At 38.2% G+C, this 18,751-nt stretch overlaps 1 protein-coding gene across 1 annotated transcript in view; it reads right to left on the minus strand.

Annotated features, from left to right (window-relative positions):
- The window catches only part of tcf20 (transcription factor 20), a 39,338-nt gene that overhangs the window by 3,089 nt on the left and 17,498 nt on the right, over window positions 1-18,751 (minus strand).

Raw genomic sequence — 18,751 nt, forward strand, 5'->3', positions numbered from 1 at the left:
TTCTGGGTTCAAATCCCACCCCTGCCACATTTCTCCATGCAGGAAGGGCATCCGGCGTAAAACCTGTGCAAATTAAACATGCAGATCAACCTTGGATTTGCTGTGGCGAGTCCGAGTGCAAACAAGGGAGCAGCCGAAGGGACTTACTATACACACACACTTTTTATATAAAAAGTAAAAACTTAAAGAAATCAACTGTAAGGCCTGAAAGAAGCTTTTGTAGGAAGTATTATAGACATAAGGGTGAGAGGGCATAGTGTTGGCTTTTTAAACACTTGAAAGTCACCTGAGTTATCGAGACAATTTAGTACTGCTATAAACAGACTGATGCAGCAGGTGACACAATAAGGATTAGGGGGCACGTTTAATTTACTGCACAGGGACTAGGGATGGGTATCGAGAACCGGTTCCTTTCGAGTATCGTTAAGAAATGATTCGATCCACCGACATCAATAACCTTTTTGCTTAACGATTCCCTTATCGGTCCTTCAGAGTGGCAGTTGTTTTTGGGGGTGTTTGTCAGGAAAATGCTAATTTCTCTACATTGATTACAGACCCTGCAGGGTGTGTAATCAACTTTTCTGCAGCGCGGCTTTGCTTTGAACCTTGAACCAATTGAAGCAGTGATTCGCAGATCAAAGCAGTGCTTTGATCTGCTGCTTCGTTGATTCATTGTTTTATTTCACTTTATCTTAATTTTTCCCCACTAAAACCCTAAAGAGCATATGTCTGTGAGTAATATTTACCTTTTTTATGTTAAACTGACCTGTTATGGTCTTCTGAAACAGTTGATAGATTTATTTTATAAATTTAAAACAGGACCGATGGTAACACATTAGCAAGTCTATGGCGTTTTCAATGTTAAAGTTAGCATTAAGCTGTTCACATCTCAGCACGTTTATGTGCATTTGTTTTCTGTATAATAATTAATGGCTCAGCGTTCGTTGGCACAAAAGAGTCAAATTGTATTTTTTAATTTATTATTATTCATATATTAATAATAATAGCAACAACAATAATAGTAATAACAACTCATAACTAATAATGCTACAATACAATTTTAGAGAAAGACAAAAAGAACCTGATGAAACAAAACAGCAGAAACCAACCAACAATGAAAATAAATAAATACATATACATACAAATAAATAACTTTCGTGTGAACACCTAGTGACTCTTACACCTCCACTTCATCTCTGTTTTATTTAAGTTTAATGACAATTTGTTTCGGTCAAGCCAAATTTTCAATTTGTTAATTTCTTCAGTGATTTCCTCCAGAACTATCTGCCAAGCTAGAAAACAGCTGCATCCTAGTCAGAGCAGAATACTACTGGAATGAATTTGAATTTCTCACCAAAATAGATGCTGTACTCACTGCAGTTTATTGTCTGGAATAGTCCCAGATTGCATTTCAGAGCTTCTGGAATCCAAACATTTTCGTGCTGGTGGTAAGTAAGTAAGTCCCTTCGGCTGCTCCCTTGTTTGCACTCAGGGTTGCCACAGCAAATCCAAGGTGGCTCTGCATGTTGAACTGGCACAGGCTTTACGCCGGATGCCCTTCCTGACGCAACTCAACATTACGTAGAGAAATGTGGCAGGGATGGGATTTGAACCCGGAGCCTTCTGAACTGAAACCAAGCGCATTAACCACTTGGCCACCGGTGGTGGGGAGTAAATATGGGTTTCAGCTTTTTGTTTTTCACCACTTTCATCCCTGAATATGTCAATTGTGAGTCATTTTGTGTGGATTAAAGTCACCAACTGGGACTGGCACTCACTGGCACTCCTGTCTTGTTGCGAGAAAGAAAGGAGAATCGTCCTCCGTTCTGTTCACACAGCTCCAAATGCTGCGTGGCTCTCTGCCGAGTCAAGTTAGAATGATAGAGTCCAGTCGGAATTAATAAATTCAAATTTAAATCAACTGACACCTCTATCCAAATGTTGTAATACAAACAAACTTCAATCAATAAGGTTTTTTCCCCTCCCAAAATGAGACGTCCTGCACTGACGTGCAGCAGCCGGCTGAGCACTGCTCAGAGGTATAGAGAGACATTCATGTCAAAATGTCTAAAAGGAAATGCTTTTGACAAAAACCACAGATTTTATTTATGTCCAGAGATCAAGGATCCAGTGACCAATTTAAAATGTTGTTGACATAGAAAACCTGTAAAGCCTACTTTTAGTACACAGAAAATTCACAAGAGGTATTGATAAGGGAATCGATAAGGAATCGGATCAATAATGGCATAGATAGATAAAACCTTATCAATACCCATCCGTAACAGTGACACGTTTTGTGTCAAAATAAAGCCATAAAGATTTATATATATATATTTAAATTAGCGGAACATAACGGAACAGAGGCAAATTTCGACGGAAATCCGTATACAAACAGATTTTTTGCACCTATGCCAATCCATCTAACCTGCATGTCTTTAGATGTGGAAGTAAGCCAGAGGAAATCCATGCAAACACAGGGAGAACATGCAAACGCCAATCAGAAGGGCCACGGGGGGAATCGACTGCATGACCTTCTTGTGAAGCAACAGTGCTAACCACTAATCCACAGTGCTGCCCAATAAATGCTTCTAATGTTAAAGCAAAATGTGTTGCAACCGCATGGCAGCCATTACTGTACCCAACTATATTACTAGAACATACCCTTTAAATAAAGTGCCTGTTTGTGTGCTGGTCCACAGCACATACATGGGTAAAGAGGTGGACTGTGGGTGAGACCATGGACAACCTGGGCAAATGAAACCGGAATACCAAAGCACAGCAAAGGGCCCAGTGACACAGAGAACGATGATAGCTGAATGAAGGAAAAAGTCACAAAGTCAAAAATCGTTGAGAAAAGGTGAACAAATGATCCTGCACTTCTCCCATCGTCGAAAAGCCTGCGAGTCCAGACCGCATAAAGGAACAAAACAAAACAAACTAGAAGCATTCATGATGACGTAACTTGACAGCAGGTATGAGACCGAGTGCCAGCAGGTGCTCAAGTCTGCAGCCAGCCTGTGGTGTCCGCAGCACCTGCAGGTGCGGGATGTCTTGCCAACAACAAAGTGTGCGCACACGCTGTTGTTGTGAAGACAGCAACGAGAAGATGTGCATAAATAGCAGTTGATAAAACGTTCGTGCCGCTATTGCTTCTGTATGAAAAAGTTGCTTTTCATCCCACACATGAACGAGTCACGTTAAGCTCGTCTGAGCTTGTTATTGATCCCTTCAGATATCGTCAACGTTCGTGCAAGATGTCGGCCTTGGGAGGTTGGGCGAAGATGAATGACAATCAAATGAAACAGTGACTGGATGGGAACTACGCAAATGATGAGGAACTGTCAACACAGAAAGCAAAATGGAATACGGACGAATTGAGGTTGTTGTCAGGAATCGTTCACATTTTTCAACAGTTTGAAAATTCTGATGAAGTGCCAGCTACAGGACTGAAGCTAAACGACGGTTAAATGATGTCTTAGAAAGTCAACGTAAGTCCAGATTTCTTGTTTTGGCTTCTGTGTCCTTCTTTAGTGCCGTGTGACCGGGCTTAACAGGATTATCTTATTTTGAGTGTTTATCAAATTGTAATTTTGGGGAGCTGAGTGGTGCTTCTTATAACGGCTTTGCTTTGGTGTGGCCATTAACAATTACGACTCAATTATTTCCTCAGTAATCATGGATTAACTTGACCTAACATCCTCAAGATACAGATAGCTGCTACAAATGCTAATGCTGTTAGCATCTTACTGACAAGCTCTGCTAGCAGGCTAACCTCAGTTCAGGTGTTCATTAAATAATATTTTTGGGGGCTGCGCAGTTGTTCTCATAACTTCTGCTTTACAATTTATGAGCCACTTTCCTCATTCTATTATGTACTTACATAATATAATTGTGCAGGAGCTGCTTCTAATTTTAGATAGGCAGAAACAGAGATGGCGCAGAAGACAAACACAACAATTTTCATTCATGGCAACAGCACCATGAGACTTAAAACTAATTAAACCAACTACAAAAACACAATAAATCAATAACACTAACAACATTTAAACTAAACATTTAAAACCCAAAACTCAGATGGTGCATTGTAGCACAATGTTTAATGGTTAGCTAAAATTGCTCATTTCTCCAAAATATTTGTTCTATCAACTTTCCATTTTCGCAGCGCTCATCCTTGACCCAAAATACATAAGCAAGCCAAATTGCAAATGTCAACTCTTCCCAGTTTTGGCGTGACTGAAGCCATACTCATGCACACAGAGACCAATTAGCTATTACAATATAGATTTATATCACTGGCCTTGATGTTACATGTATTTTGATCTAATGTTTTTTTTTCATTTCTTCAACTCGCTTCAGCTGACTACTCAGTACTGTGCTACAGTACTGGTATGTTCAAAGATGATGACAATAACAGTTTAACCACAAAAAAAAAAATTACAGCACCTATGGCCACTATTTACAGTGTCCTTTACAAACAATTAAGTCCCTGACTCATCCAGAGATGAAAGTGGGCCATGGACAAAAAAAAAAAAAAAAAAAAAAAAGCCTTGAAAGTTTTTGGCCCAAAGCCCTTGGTGGGGGGGTCAGGGGCTTCTCAGATCCATTCTTGTGCATTTTCAGGTCTATTTACCCCCCCCCCCCCCCCCCCCCAAAAAAAATAAAATAAAATAAAAATTACCAAAATGTTTTTTTTTTTTGTTGGGTCAGGTCAAGTTTTCCACCCCAGTCTTTTCACACAACTTGTGTTGTACCAGACTTTAATCCAAAAAACATATATTGTGGTTCAAAAAAGTATAAAGGACAATTCAAAGAACTCAAAAATAATAATTCTCATTATCAATTCAAATGGACCAATTGGAGTATTTATGGTACATTAATGCATCAACTTGATCAATCTTCATGCACTTCTCAGTTTTCCTAGTTTTGGCAGGAACTTTGGAGATATTGATAATCTTTTTCAAATTCTTGACCACCTTAAAATCCTGATAAATGTTTCTACTTCAAGATTAATTTCTGATAACTGTACATTTTAAGTTAAAAAATGTTTCTTACATTAGAAAACATTACATTAGATAACAATAAAAGTTAGAAATCTTTGATGTTAATCTGTAAATTAAAACCATAAATTATCTGTTGTTGCTGAGATAATTTCTTGATTAACATAATGAACCTCAGGCATTTATTTTTAGACAAATAAAATAGCATGAAAAGTAATGTGTACATTAAGTAAGAAATATGAAACTGCACTGTGCTATTTTCTTTGATGACTTGATAGATTTTTTGTTTTTTTTGTTGTTTTAATTTTTTTAACTAAGTTATTTAAAGTCGAGACTTCTTGCAGTTATGGCAGTAACAATTGAAAATCTGTGTAGTTTTATGTGGTAAAAATAAAAATAGGCCGAACAATTTACAGATATAAAAAGTTCACTAAGCTCGAGTGACTGATTTAACTTCCTGCAACAAACATGTGAACGTTAGCTGATAAACTTCAGCAAAGCACTAACGTCACAGATTATTTTCAATTGCTCACCTCAGACAAATTTTTGCCCGTTGCTCAAACTCAATCTTGTGGTTTTGACTCACAATAATGACAATGATTTATTCTCTAGAAAGGCACCCCTGGTGGGTTATGAGAGAACAAATAGAAGCATGCAATCACAGACAATACAGGCGATTCAGACATACACAATAATAAAATAAAATGGAAAAGAGAGGAAAAAAAGTAAAAGGAATGGGAGAAGAGAAAATATATATAGAAAATAAAAAATAAAAGAAATAATAATAATAATAAAAGTTAAAAATAATAATATTAATAATAATAATATTCAGTTTATACTTTCTATATGGAGAACCAAATTTGTTCAAGTAGACGTTAAGTATATGAGGTACAGCTTCATAATATACAATAATAAAATATAAGTAGATTATGCCACCATGCGAAGAACTTTATACAAGGGGAAGAAAGAAAGTAAAAAAAAAAAAAAAAAGAAAAAGAAATAGGTCAGAGAGTTAGTGTTTTATGGGCTTTAGCCACATAATCAGGGTTCGGGAGATGGCATGAATACAAATAACTAGCAACACTCTAGCCAAAGTATTTACAGAGAGCTAAGCATATATAGTAACAAAAACAAAAAGTATGTACAGAAAAAGGAGCCATTTGCTTGACTAGCGTCATATTTGGCTGTGAGATAAGACAAAACCAACAGCTGAGATTACCACCTCTAGAGAGGTGATAGGACTAGTTTAGGGCAACATTAAATTTGTTAATAATAATGGTACAGAACTTAGCAAGGCTTGAAAGCTCTGAGGTGCAATTTGAATTAAATAGTTATTCCATTTTCAGGGTATTGGGTCTCTTAAAGAAATATTTATTAAGAAATTTTTTACGTTCAGCTTCGAAGAAAAGACATTCAAAAATATAATGGAATTCATCACCAATGTGACGCCTGACACAAAGTGGACACAACCTTTCATGTCTAGGAATATAGGTGTAACGGCCTGTTGCTACTGGCAAACTGTTGTTATTACATCTGAATTTGGTCAAATTTATCCTTTCCTTAAAATCTAGTAAACGCAGATATTGCTCTAACCCTGGGGTATGCTTGAATATTCTGTATGATAAGTAGACAGTTGAATTGTTAATTTCAGACAACAAGGTTTGTTCTTTTTTTCTGTGCAACCGCTTTTTTGAACCAAGATTAATATATTCTTCATGCCATAAAAAGGTCATACCAAGATTATCTAACAGCGATTTGATCTTTTGTATCCATGGGGTGGTATAAACATCACTGTTTGTCATATTAAATAAAAGGCGATAAACAGTACAGGAAAGTTTCGAAATCTTGCCTGACTTTAGTCTTAGCCAGAAGTTTAACATTTGGTTTTCAATTACTTGTTGGACTTTTGTTCTACCAGTTCACCAAGTACCATGTAATTTGGGGTGTTTTTATGTACCTTGAGAGTATGCTTGCAAAATTTGAGGTGAAAAGTTTCAATGGCTTGGAAATGTTCGTGGCCCCATATCTCACTGCCATATGTTAATATAGGTAGAACAAGTTGATTAAACAGTTCAGAAAGGATATCAATAGGTAATTCTAATGCCTGGGCTTTGCTCAACAAACTGAACATTGCTCGCATAGCTTGAGAAGTTTGTTTGCCCATGGTTTTTTTTGAAAATGGTTGTTGTAATTAAACTTGCATCCCAGATATGTATAATCATCCACTATTTCTACTTTATCCTCACCAAAATTGAACTCTGGTTTGTTTCTTACTTTGCCCTGTGAGAAAATTACAATTTTGGTTTTACTTGTATTCACAGAAAGATGCCAATCATTACAGTATGAAAACACTGCATCTAGGGCCTTTTGCAGTTCATTGGCACTTTCTGCCATGACAATGGTGTCATCAGCATTTAATAATGAGAATATTTTCAAATAAATTTCAATATCATCATCACTAAGATGCGTCCTAAAGTCGCCTGCGAGCTCCTTTAGACCGCTATATCTCCTGCTGATGAAATAGTCAAAATAGTTCAGATAAATAGCAAACAATAATGGTGTTAAGTTCTCACCCTGTCTTACGCCAATGTTACATGAGAAGAACTCAGACTTGACATGGTTATTTAATACACATGACTTTGCATTTTAATAAAGATTATATATCACCGAGATAAGCTTCCCGTTTATATTATGTGCAATTACCTTAGACCATAGAGATGATCTGTCGACTACATCAAACGCTTTTTTATAATCAATAAAAGCGCAATACACCTTCTGATTTTTTTGCTGGTACAGATTGATGATAGAATGTAAAACAAAGATATGGTCCATTGTAGAATAGCCTTCACGGAAACCAGCCTGCTCCTCCCCAATAATCCCGATAGCATCTAGGTAACTGGTTAGCCTAGCATTAACAACTGCTGTAAAGCATTTACCAATGCAACTGAGTAAGGTTATACCTCTGTAATTATCTGGACTGTTAGGACATCCCTTGTTTTTATATAGAGGCTTAATGAGGCCTATCGTCCAATCAGATGGGATACAGCCTGTCTCTAACACAAGGTTAAAAAAAAAAAATCTACAAGTAGTAGTTCCATGCATTCAGGACTGTTTTTTATGAACTCATTTATGACATGGTCTATTCCATGTGCTTTATTGTTTTTGAGTTTTCTTATTTGGTGTCTAACTTCATCAATTGTAAAAGGTTGGTTTAAATCTTCATTAATAGAGTGGCATATATTCTTTGGATCAAATTCTGGTGAACTGTTTCCGTTATGCTTCTGTCCTAATTTTTCAAGTGTGCTTTGAAAGTTTCAATTGATATTTTACCTGTTGTTTCCTTACTTCTTTGGGCATGTTTTAGTAAATTCCAATAGTCTTTGGGTTTGCTGAGTTTTAAGTCTCTTAAGCATTTTTCAAAGTCGTGGCTGAACTCTTTGTTTTACGATTAAGTTTCTTTAATTCCTTGCATTTAGCTTTCATTTTACTTTTCAGGTATTCAGTTGGGGCTTTTCTGTATTCGTTTTGAAGTTTAAAATACTCTGCTCTTAATTTTTCATTTTCCTTTCCGAACCAAGGTTTGTGGTTGTTCCTAACCTTTTTTCTTTTCATGTTACTTATGGACGTCTTTCTGGTTATATTCTCAGATCTAGCAGGGAGCAGGTACAAATCACACAGGGTTTGGGAAAATTCATCCATTTTGGATTGTGACATATTGGTTACATCAAAGTTAGCAATAGTTTCAGTTATGTCATGCACATGGTTAATATTAAAAGAATCTAGATATCTCTGTTTACAACCGTCAAACCATTTAGTTTTAATAATAGTCGGATTCATGGACATTTCATTACTGATGCAAAGTTCTGTTGTGCCATTCGTGTCAATAAAGGTATGTCTTGATTTTGATTATTATCGGTCTGTGTTTGTCTGATAGGAAACTATTGAACAAGTCTACTTCAAAGTCTAGAACATATGGCATTAGCTCTGGGCTTGCTACAGCGTAATTAACTGTACTTTTATCACATATTGTCCGGCCAATCCCTTTGTCTGCACCAAAGCAGCCGTTAAGAATATTTACTCCTACACTTTGACAAAAATCTATCATTTTATAACCATTATTGTTAACATGTTTATCCTCATTGAATCTGTCAGTGCATATATCTAGTGCATTAAGGTCGGTTTTAACATTGCAAATCTCATTCAACATTTCTGTTAAGCCACACGTTTGTAAGATGTTCATCCACAGTTGGAAAGTCAGGTAGTAAACCTGTGCGAGAGTTCCAATCACCTAGTAAAAGAAACGGTAACCCATATTTAACGTGTAAATGAAGACAGACAGTCATTAGCAAGTAAGTCAAAGGCATCAGGGTTGAAATAATTAGAGCCTTCATGGGGGCTATACACAACACCAACAATGAATTATAAACCAAGGACTTCCTTTTCAAACTTTAACCATAACACACATTCACTATTATTGTTCTTGATTTGCTTTATATACTTAGAAAATTGCTGTTTATATAAAAAGGCGATTCCATGAATACCACCACAGGGATGGTCCTTGACTTTTTTCTCGAGTTGAACACATTTGTAACCTTCGATAACGTGTAAAATTGTCCGTCTTTGTTTTGGTTAGACTGATAAAGTCATATTTATCTATATACTTTTCAAAAACTCCGTCATTCCACTTTGAGTGTAATCCACAAGCATTTAGTCCAATAAAAGTAACTCGGTTATCCTTGTCATATTTTGCACAGTAGTCGTGATCGAGTATCGCATAGTCCGGGGATATATCTGTGTTGTTGGATAAGTCTGTGGCTAAAGCCTCGAGTTCCTAAAACTTGAAGTATATTCCAAGGCTATCCACTTTGCCCTCACTCCATCCGAGCTTGTGGAGATCCTCGGGAGAGTCAATCACCTTCCGCATCTCTCTATCACCCTCCTTCACCACACTGAAAATCTTTCCATCGATAGACCAACTCCTGATAACCCACTCATCCTCCTTCAGCACCTTCATGAGCCGGGTGTGGAGCTGCGTCAGGTCGTTGTTGATGAAGACGTCTCGGCAGCCTTCCTTCCTCTTCAGCTCCCTCTTCGCCTTCATCACCGCCGCCTTCATCTTGCGTCTGACAAACCTGGCGATGGTGGGTTGCAGTTTGCCAGCTGGGCTGGGGAGGCGGTGGCTGATGCTGATGTCCCGCTTGTCGATGTCGACATCGATCTTCTGCGCCAGTTCCACAACCTTCTCTGTGGTGTCCTATCTCTCCGACTCCGGCAGCCCGTAGATCTTCACGTTCTCCTTCCTGGAGTACTGCTCCTGCCGGTCGAGTTCGAAGCGCTGGAGCTGCACCTCCCGCTGCATCTTGTTGACCTTCTCGGTGAGCCGCGCCGATTTGATGCCCTCGATGCTCTCAAGTATCTGCTTGGTGGAAGCAGATACTGCAGTGCAGATGGTCCGAGTAATCATGGGCAGCATCTGGCTCATCAGGTCCGCGATCAGGTCGGCACGGTTCAATGGTGGATGCTGCTGCTGCCTTGTTGTTGATGGCTTTGCTGTCGGCGTCGGGTGCCATGCTCATGGCCTGGGTGATGCATCTGTGGGGTTTGTAGTGCCTTAATTAAGGCATCTACAGATGCACTGACCGCTTCTCTAATGCTTTCAGCGATCTGATCTTCTAGACCGTCTCTGTCGCTACTCTCAGACTCGATCGTAGCCAGAGGTTCACGCTCGTCTGAATGCTAACGGCATTAGCATTTTTAGCAGCTGGAAACTTCGTCCGTTAGCTCCACTAAATGTATCATTATTGGAAGAAACATGCAGCTTATAACTTTTAATGTACACAACAAAGTAAACCGTTAGGAGGATCTCTGTGCAGTTCCCAAAAATCTAACTTAATAAACTCCCAAAACAAAATAACACTTCTTCTTTGGAGATTACTGGTGGCTTGCAAACCAACACGGAGCATTACTGCCACCAACTGTTTGGGCGCGGAACTGAATGAATGGATTCTGAGGTATGTTACCAAAAATAACCCGAAAACGTTCACCGCATGAGTAACCCGGGTTTCCGGTAATTTCCAGAAAACTTTCATCACTGGTAATCTAATAAGGCATTCTTTTTTTTTAATCTTTTGAATTATGTAGTCTAAGCAATGGGTATTTCTGCTAGTTTCATAAAAATAGCAACAAAATAAAGAAAGAAAATTATAATTTTTGATGACTTCTTTGGTCAAAATGTTTCTGACAACTTGTTCCATTATGTTTCAATTCACCAATAATAATTGACACACAAAGTGGGTATTTCCAGTGCAATTAGAACAACACAACCACTTAAAACCCATTTCAATTCATTAAATGCAACTTTAAGTAAAGTCATTCTGGATGTTTAAGTTTAAACTCAAACCAGATGAAGTCAATCAACTCCTACTATGGCACCACACTTGTGCAAAATGTCCAGAGTTTCCACATTTAACCTGAACACTACAAAAAAAAAGTATTCTGCATGTTTTAGACAGTGAAAAGATCAGCACAGCTTTCTAACTGTACAGTGGCTATATGACATGCACAACAGCTCCATTCAGAGTTGCACAACTCTGCTCATTGCTCTGGAAAAACCACCATGGAGGCACACAGGCTGTAAGTATTTATTGCATATCGGAATGCACACACCATGCCCATTTTATTTTTACAGATGGGTTTGTTATTATGTCAGATGTCTATTATTTTGTTTGTGGCTCTTGAAATAATTTCATCTTGAACGGTAGATTGGCAGCTCAGTTACTCTGATGTGGGGCTACAATGTAACTAAAATTAAATACAGTGTTATTTGTGAAGCAAGTGGTGAGCGATTTCTTTGCAGCAGGGTGAAAATGACCACAGCTTCTAGCAGTCGGTCAATGAGTGTACAGGATGGTGCCGTCATAGACTCATTTTTCAGGGACCTCTTAATTCTCCATTGGAAATATAATATACATCCATAATCCAATGAAGGCATGCTAAACTCTTCAGCAAAAGACAGTTCTTAACTGTTAACAGATCCATTTTAGCTTTGCTATAACATTTTGTTACAGCCGCAGACATTAGTTCATGGACTGCACTCAGTACAAGTGTGAGCTTGCCCAGACGATCCCGTGTCATGTGGTTGCATTCAATGATGCTTGTAATCTACATTAACCTTGCATACAGGTGCATCTCAAAAATTAGAACAGCTTGAAAAAGTTTCAGTAATTTTAGTCTGTTATTTCAGAAAGAGAAAACTTTAGATATTCTAGACTCATTACACATAAACTAAACTGTTTCAAGGTTTTTTTTATTTTGACAATTACAACCTGCAACTAAAAAAAAAAACAACAGAAAAAAGGTATCTCAAAACATTAGAATATTTAAATTCAAGCTTGAGTAAGTCACTGTTTATGCAGTATAAATACCATAAATCTTTGAGTCTGGTTCAATACACACAATCATGGGGAAGACTCTTGACTTCACATTTGTCCATAGGAAAATCACTGACACCCTCCTCAAGGAGGGTAAGCCATAGAAGACCCTTGCTGAAAGGGCTGGCTGTTCACAGAGTGCTGATTCAAAGCATATTCATGGGAAGTTGACTGAAAGTGAAAGGTTTGGTAGGAAAAGATGCACAAGCAACAGGGATGACCACAGTCTTGAGAAGCAAAGCCAATTCAAGAACTTGGGGGGGCTTCAAGGAGTGGCTTGAGGATCAACATCCAGCATGAAGATGTGCCCAAGAAATGGCTGTCAAGCCACTCCTGAACCAGAACTAATGTCAGAAGTGTCTTACCTGATCTAACAACAAAAATAACTGGACTATTGCTCTGTGGTTAAAAGTCCTCTTTTCAGGTGAAAGCAAATTTAAAGGGTAGTAAACAACATATACAAGATATGTAGTTACTACATAATATAGTTACAAAATATAGTTACTACATGTCCACTTTCCTACTGCATCGTCACTTCTTCTTTGCATTGTCACTTTGTTTGCATGTAATTTTCCCAAAAGCTCAGAGAAAATGCCATGTTTTTGTCCCCAGAAGTAGAGAAATTTGTCGTATGTGTCATATTTTATCCCTTTAGCGTCCGCCCTCAAACAAGACTGCGCTGCCCAATTTGGAAACCAAGGTCTCAAGAGTCTGGAGGTAGAGTGGAGAGGCACAGACTCTGAGCTGCTTTAATTCCAGGGTGAAGTTTCTAGTCAGTGATGACTTGCCATCTGTTAGTGCCATGCCATCTTTTGGTGGTAGTCCCATGTGCTTTATCAAGTCCAAAGTAAACGCAACAGTCTTTCAGGAGATTTGACAGCACTTCATGCTTTCACCTCCTGGCAAACTTGACAGAGATTAGGGGTGGGAATCTTTAGTCACCTCACAATTTGATTAGATTACAATTCAGAGGGCTGTGATTTGATTATAAATAAATTACCGATGCATTTTTTTTTTTTAAATACAGTATTCCCCCCGTGTGACTACTTGGTCCTTTTTAAAGCAACATAATTGTAATGTGCCATAATGAATTAATTTTGAATACATTTTTAGCAGCTCAGCCATATCTGCACCTGTGTGGTCCTCATTCACCAATCTGAAATTCTAAAACCCAGGTGGGCTACAGGCCCACCTGTTAAAAACTGCGTGTGTAAGTGTGGGATCAGACTGACTCCATGTTTGGAAATCACTTATTCCAAACTCCAGTAAAGTCAGATGCACATCTGCAGCTTCCTGTCTTTATGTGCACCTCATCACGATACACATGCAGACTGGCTGTGCTGCACTAATGCACTTTCCACTTGTGTCACAACAATTTAAACAAGAATGTGTGTTGTGATAATAGTGAAACTTTGCGCTGCTGAGATGCTGACACTCCAAACTACAGAAATCGTTGGCATACGGCATCTGGTCTCATCTTGCGCACAGGGATTTTCTTTTTAATTGCACTTTGGGTTCAATGGGATGAACTGTGTGGATATGCACTCCAACACGATTTGCTGCCTAGCACATATTAAAATGAAAATAGTGGTGGAGATTGTATTGGTAATCAAACATGACGCTCAGTATATATTTTAAATCTATTTGGATTCTTTCATATATACATATATAGTAGTGTTCAGAATAATAGTAGTGCTATGTGACTAATAAGTTTAATCCAGGTTTTGAGTATATTTCTTATTGTTACATGGGAAACAAGGTACCAGTAGATTCAGTAGATTCTCACAAATCCAACTAGACCAAGAAATCATGATATGCACACTCTTAAGGCTATGAAATTGGGCTATTAGTAAAAAAAAAAAAAAGTAGAAAAGGGGGTGTTCACAATAATAGTAGTGTGGCATTCAGTCAGTGAGTTCGTCAATTTTGTGGAACAAACAGGTGTGAATCAGGTGTCCCCTATTTAAGGATGAAGCCAGCACCTATTGAACATGCTTTTCTCTTTGAAAGCCTGAGGAAAATGGGACGTTCAAGACACTGTTCGGAAGAACAGCGTAGTTTGATTAAAAAGTTGATTGGAGAGGAGAAAACATACGCAGGTGCAAAAAATTATAGGCTGTTCATCTACAATGATCTCCAATCCTTTAAAATGGACACACACACACACACACACACAAAAAAAAAAAAAACAGACGCATGGAAGAAAACAGAAAACCATCAAAATGGATAGAAGAATAACCAGAATGGCAAAGGCTCACCCACTGACAGAGGTGTCAAGTAACGAAGTACAAATACTTCGTTACTGTACTTAAGTACACTTTTTAGGTATCTATACTTTACTCCATTACTTATTTTCTGCCTACTTCTGACTTCTACTCATTACATTTTCACACAAGTATCTGTACTTTTTATTCCTTACATTTTTAAAACAAACAGCCTCGTTACTCTTGGCTTCAGTTTAATGTTTATATATATATTTCACGTCATGTGCGCCTGTAATCAACTGGCTTTGCTTTGAACCGTGAACCAATCGAAGCAGTGGTTCGCAGATTGAAGCAATCCTTCGACCTATTGCTTTGTTTATTCTTTCTTTTGTTTAATTTTCCCCCGCTAAAACCCTAAACAGCATACTTCTGTGAGTATTATTTACCGTTTCTATGTTAAACCGACCTGTTATGGTCTTCTGAAACAGCTGATAGATGTATTTTATAACTTAAAAACGGGAGCGATGCTAACGCATTAGCATGTCTATGGCATTTTCAATGTTAAAACATAGCATTAAGCAACTGCAGCCGTCATCACGTTCGGGTGCATTTGTTTTCAAATTGTATATTTCTTAAATTTATTTTTGTTTATATATTAATAATCTAATGATTATTATATACAATTTTAGAGAAAGAGGCAAAAAGAACCTGAATAGAAACACAAGAGAAAATATAAAAGCAACTAACAATGAATGAATTTGAACAAGGAACGTTGTGGTTTTTTTTTTTTTTTTCCTTCACTAAATGGATGCTGCACTCACTGCAGTTTATTGTCTGGAATAGTCCCAGATTGCATTTCAGAGCTTCTAGAATTGAAACATTTTCGTGCAGGTGGTGTTGGGGGGTAATTTTGGGTTTTGGGTCTTGGGTCTTGGGCCACATGTAGAACAAATCAGTTTTTAAATTAAGCTTTCAATTCATATAGTGGCATCTACCTTTTTTTTTCTTTTTTTTTAAGGTTACTTTATACTTTTATACTTTAAGTAGGTTTTGGAGCACATACTTTTTCACTTTTACTTGAGTAAAGAGGTCGAGTTAATACTTCAACTTTTACCAGAGTGTTTTTAAACTGCAGTATCTATACTTCTACTTAAGTAACAAATGTGTGTACTTTTGACACCACTGCCCATTGATCAGCTCCAGGATGATCAAAGACAGTCTGGGGGTACCTGTAAGTGCTGTAACAGTTAGAAGACGCCTGTGTGAAGCTAATTTATTTGCAAGAATCCCCCGCAAAGTCCCTCTGTTAAATAAAAGACATGTGCAGAAGAGGTTACAATTTGCCAAAGAACACATCAACTGGCCTAAAGAGAAATGGAGGAATATTTTGGGGACTGATAAGAGTAAAATTGTTATTTTAGGGTCCAAGGGCCGCAGACAGTTTGTGAGATGACCCCCAAACTCTGAATTCAAGCCACAGTTCACAGTGAAGACAGTGAAGCATGGTGGTGCAAGCATCATGATATGGGCATGTTTCTCCTACTATGGTGTTGGGCCTATATATCGCATACCAGGTATGATGGATCAGTTTGGATATGTCAAAATACTTGAAGAGGTCATGTTGCCTTATCAATCAATCAATCAATTTTTTTTTTTTATATAGCGCCAAATCACAACAAACAGTTGCCCCAAGGCGCTTTATATTGTAAGGCAAGGCCATACAATAATTATGTAAAACCCCAACGGTCAAAAACGACCCCCTGTGAGCAAGCACTTGGCTACAGTGGGAAGGAAAAACTCCCTTTTAACAGGAAGAAACCTCCAGCAGAACCAGGCTCAGGGAGGGGCAGTCTTCTGCTGGGACTGGTTGGGGCTGAGGGAGAGAACCAGGAAAAAGACATGCTGTGGATGGGAGCAGAGATCGATCACTAATGATTAAATGCAGAGTGGTGCATACAGAGCAAAAAGAGAAAGAAACAGTGCATCATGGGAACCCCCCAGCAGTCTACGTCTATTGCAGCATAACTAAGGGATGGTTCAGGGTCACCTGATCCAGCCCTAACTATAAGCTTTAGCAAAAAGGAAAGTTTTAAGCCTAATCTTAAAAGTAGAGAGGGTGTCTGTCTCCCTGATCTGAATTGGGAGCTGGTTCCACAGGAGAGGAGCCTAAAAGCTGAAGGCTCTGCCTCCCATTCTACTCTTACAAACCCTAGGAACTACAAGTAAGCCTGCAGTCTGAGAGCGAAGCGCTCTATTGGGGTGATATGGTACTACGAGGTCCCTAAGATAAGATGGGACCTGATTATTCAAAACCTTATAAGTAAGAAGAAGAATTTTAAATTCTATTCTAGAATTAACAGGAAGCCAATGAAGAGAGGCCAATATGGGTGAGATATGCTCTCTCCTTCTAGTCCCCGTTAGTACCCAACTGCAGCATTTTGAATTAACTGAAGGCTTTTTAGGGAACTTTTAAGACAACCTGATAATAATGAATTACAATAGTCCAGCCTAGAGGAAATAAATGCATGAATTAGTTTTTCAGCATCACTCTGAGACAAGACCTTTCTAATTTTAGAGATATTGCGTAAATGCAAAAAAGCAGTCCTACATATTTGTTTAATATGCGCTTTGAATGACATATCCTGATCAAAAATGACTCCAAGATTTCTCACAGTATTACTAGAGGTCAGGCTAATGCCATCCAGAGTAAGGATCTGGTTAGACACCATGTTTCTAAGATTGTGGGGCAAGTACAATACTTCAGTTTTATCTGAGTTTAAAGCAGGAAATTAGAGGTCATCTATGTCTTTATGTCTGTAAGACAATCCTGCAGTTTAGCTAATTGGTGTGTGTCCTCTGGCTTCATGGATAGATAAAGCTGGGTATCATCTGCGTAACAATGAAAATTTAAGCAATACCGTCTAATAATACTGCCTAAGGGAAGCATGTATAAAGTGAATAAAATTGGTCCTAGCACAGAACCTTGTGGAACTCCATAATTAGCTTTAGTCTGTGAAGAAGATTCCCCATTTACATGAACAAATTGTAATCTATTAGACAAATATGATTCAAACCACCGCAGCGCAGTGCCTTTAATACCTATGGCATGCTCTAATCTCTGTAATAAAATTTTAATGGTCAACAGTATCAAAAGCAGCACTGAGGTCTAACAGAACAAGCACAGAGATGAGTCCACTGTCCGAGGCCATAAGAAGATCATTTGTAACCTTCACTAATGCTGTTTCTGTACTATGATGAATTCTAAAACCTGACTGAAACTCTTCAAATAGACCATTCCTCTGCAGATGATCAGTTAGCTGTTTTACAACTACCCTTTCAAGAATTTTTGAGAGAAAAGGAAGGTTGGAGATTGGCCTATAATTCAATCAATCAATCAATCAACTTTTTTCTTGTATAGCGCCAAATCACAACAAACAGTTGCCCCAAGGCGCTCCACATTGCAAGGCAAGGCCATACAATAATTATGAAACAGTCTACGTCTAAAGCAACATAACCAAGGGATGGTCCAGGGTCACCCGATCCAGGCCCTAACTATAAGCCTTAGCGAAAAGGAAAGTTTTAAGCCTAATCTTAAAAGTAGAGAGGGTATCTGTCTCCCTGATCTGAATTGGGAGCTGGTTCCACAGGAGGGAGCCTGAAAGCTGAAGGCTCTGCCTCCCATTCTACTCTTACAAACCCTAGGAACTACAAGTAAGACCCGCAGTCTGAGAGCGAAGACCTGCTAATTAATTAGCTAAGATAGCTGGGTCAAGTGATGGCTTTTTAAGTAATGGTTTAATTACTGCCACCTTAAAAGCCTGTGGAACATAGCCAACTAACAAAGATAGATTGATCATATTTAAGATCGAAGCATTAAATAATGGAAGGGCTTCCTTGAGCAGCCTGGTAGGAATGGGTCTAATAGACATGTTGATGGTTTGGATGAAGTAACTAATGAAAATAACTCAGACAGAAACAATCGGAGAGAAAGAGTCTAACCAAATACCGGCATCACTGAAAGCAGCCAAAGATAACGATACGTCTTTGGGATGGTTATGAGTAATTTTTTCTCTAATAGTTAAAATTTTGTTAGCAAAGAAAGTCATGAAGTCATTACTAG

The sequence above is a fragment of the Thalassophryne amazonica genome, chromosome 16 (assembly GCF_902500255.1).
Source record: "Thalassophryne amazonica chromosome 16, fThaAma1.1, whole genome shotgun sequence".
In the NCBI taxonomy this organism is placed as follows: Eukaryota; Metazoa; Chordata; class Actinopteri; order Batrachoidiformes; family Batrachoididae; genus Thalassophryne; species Thalassophryne amazonica.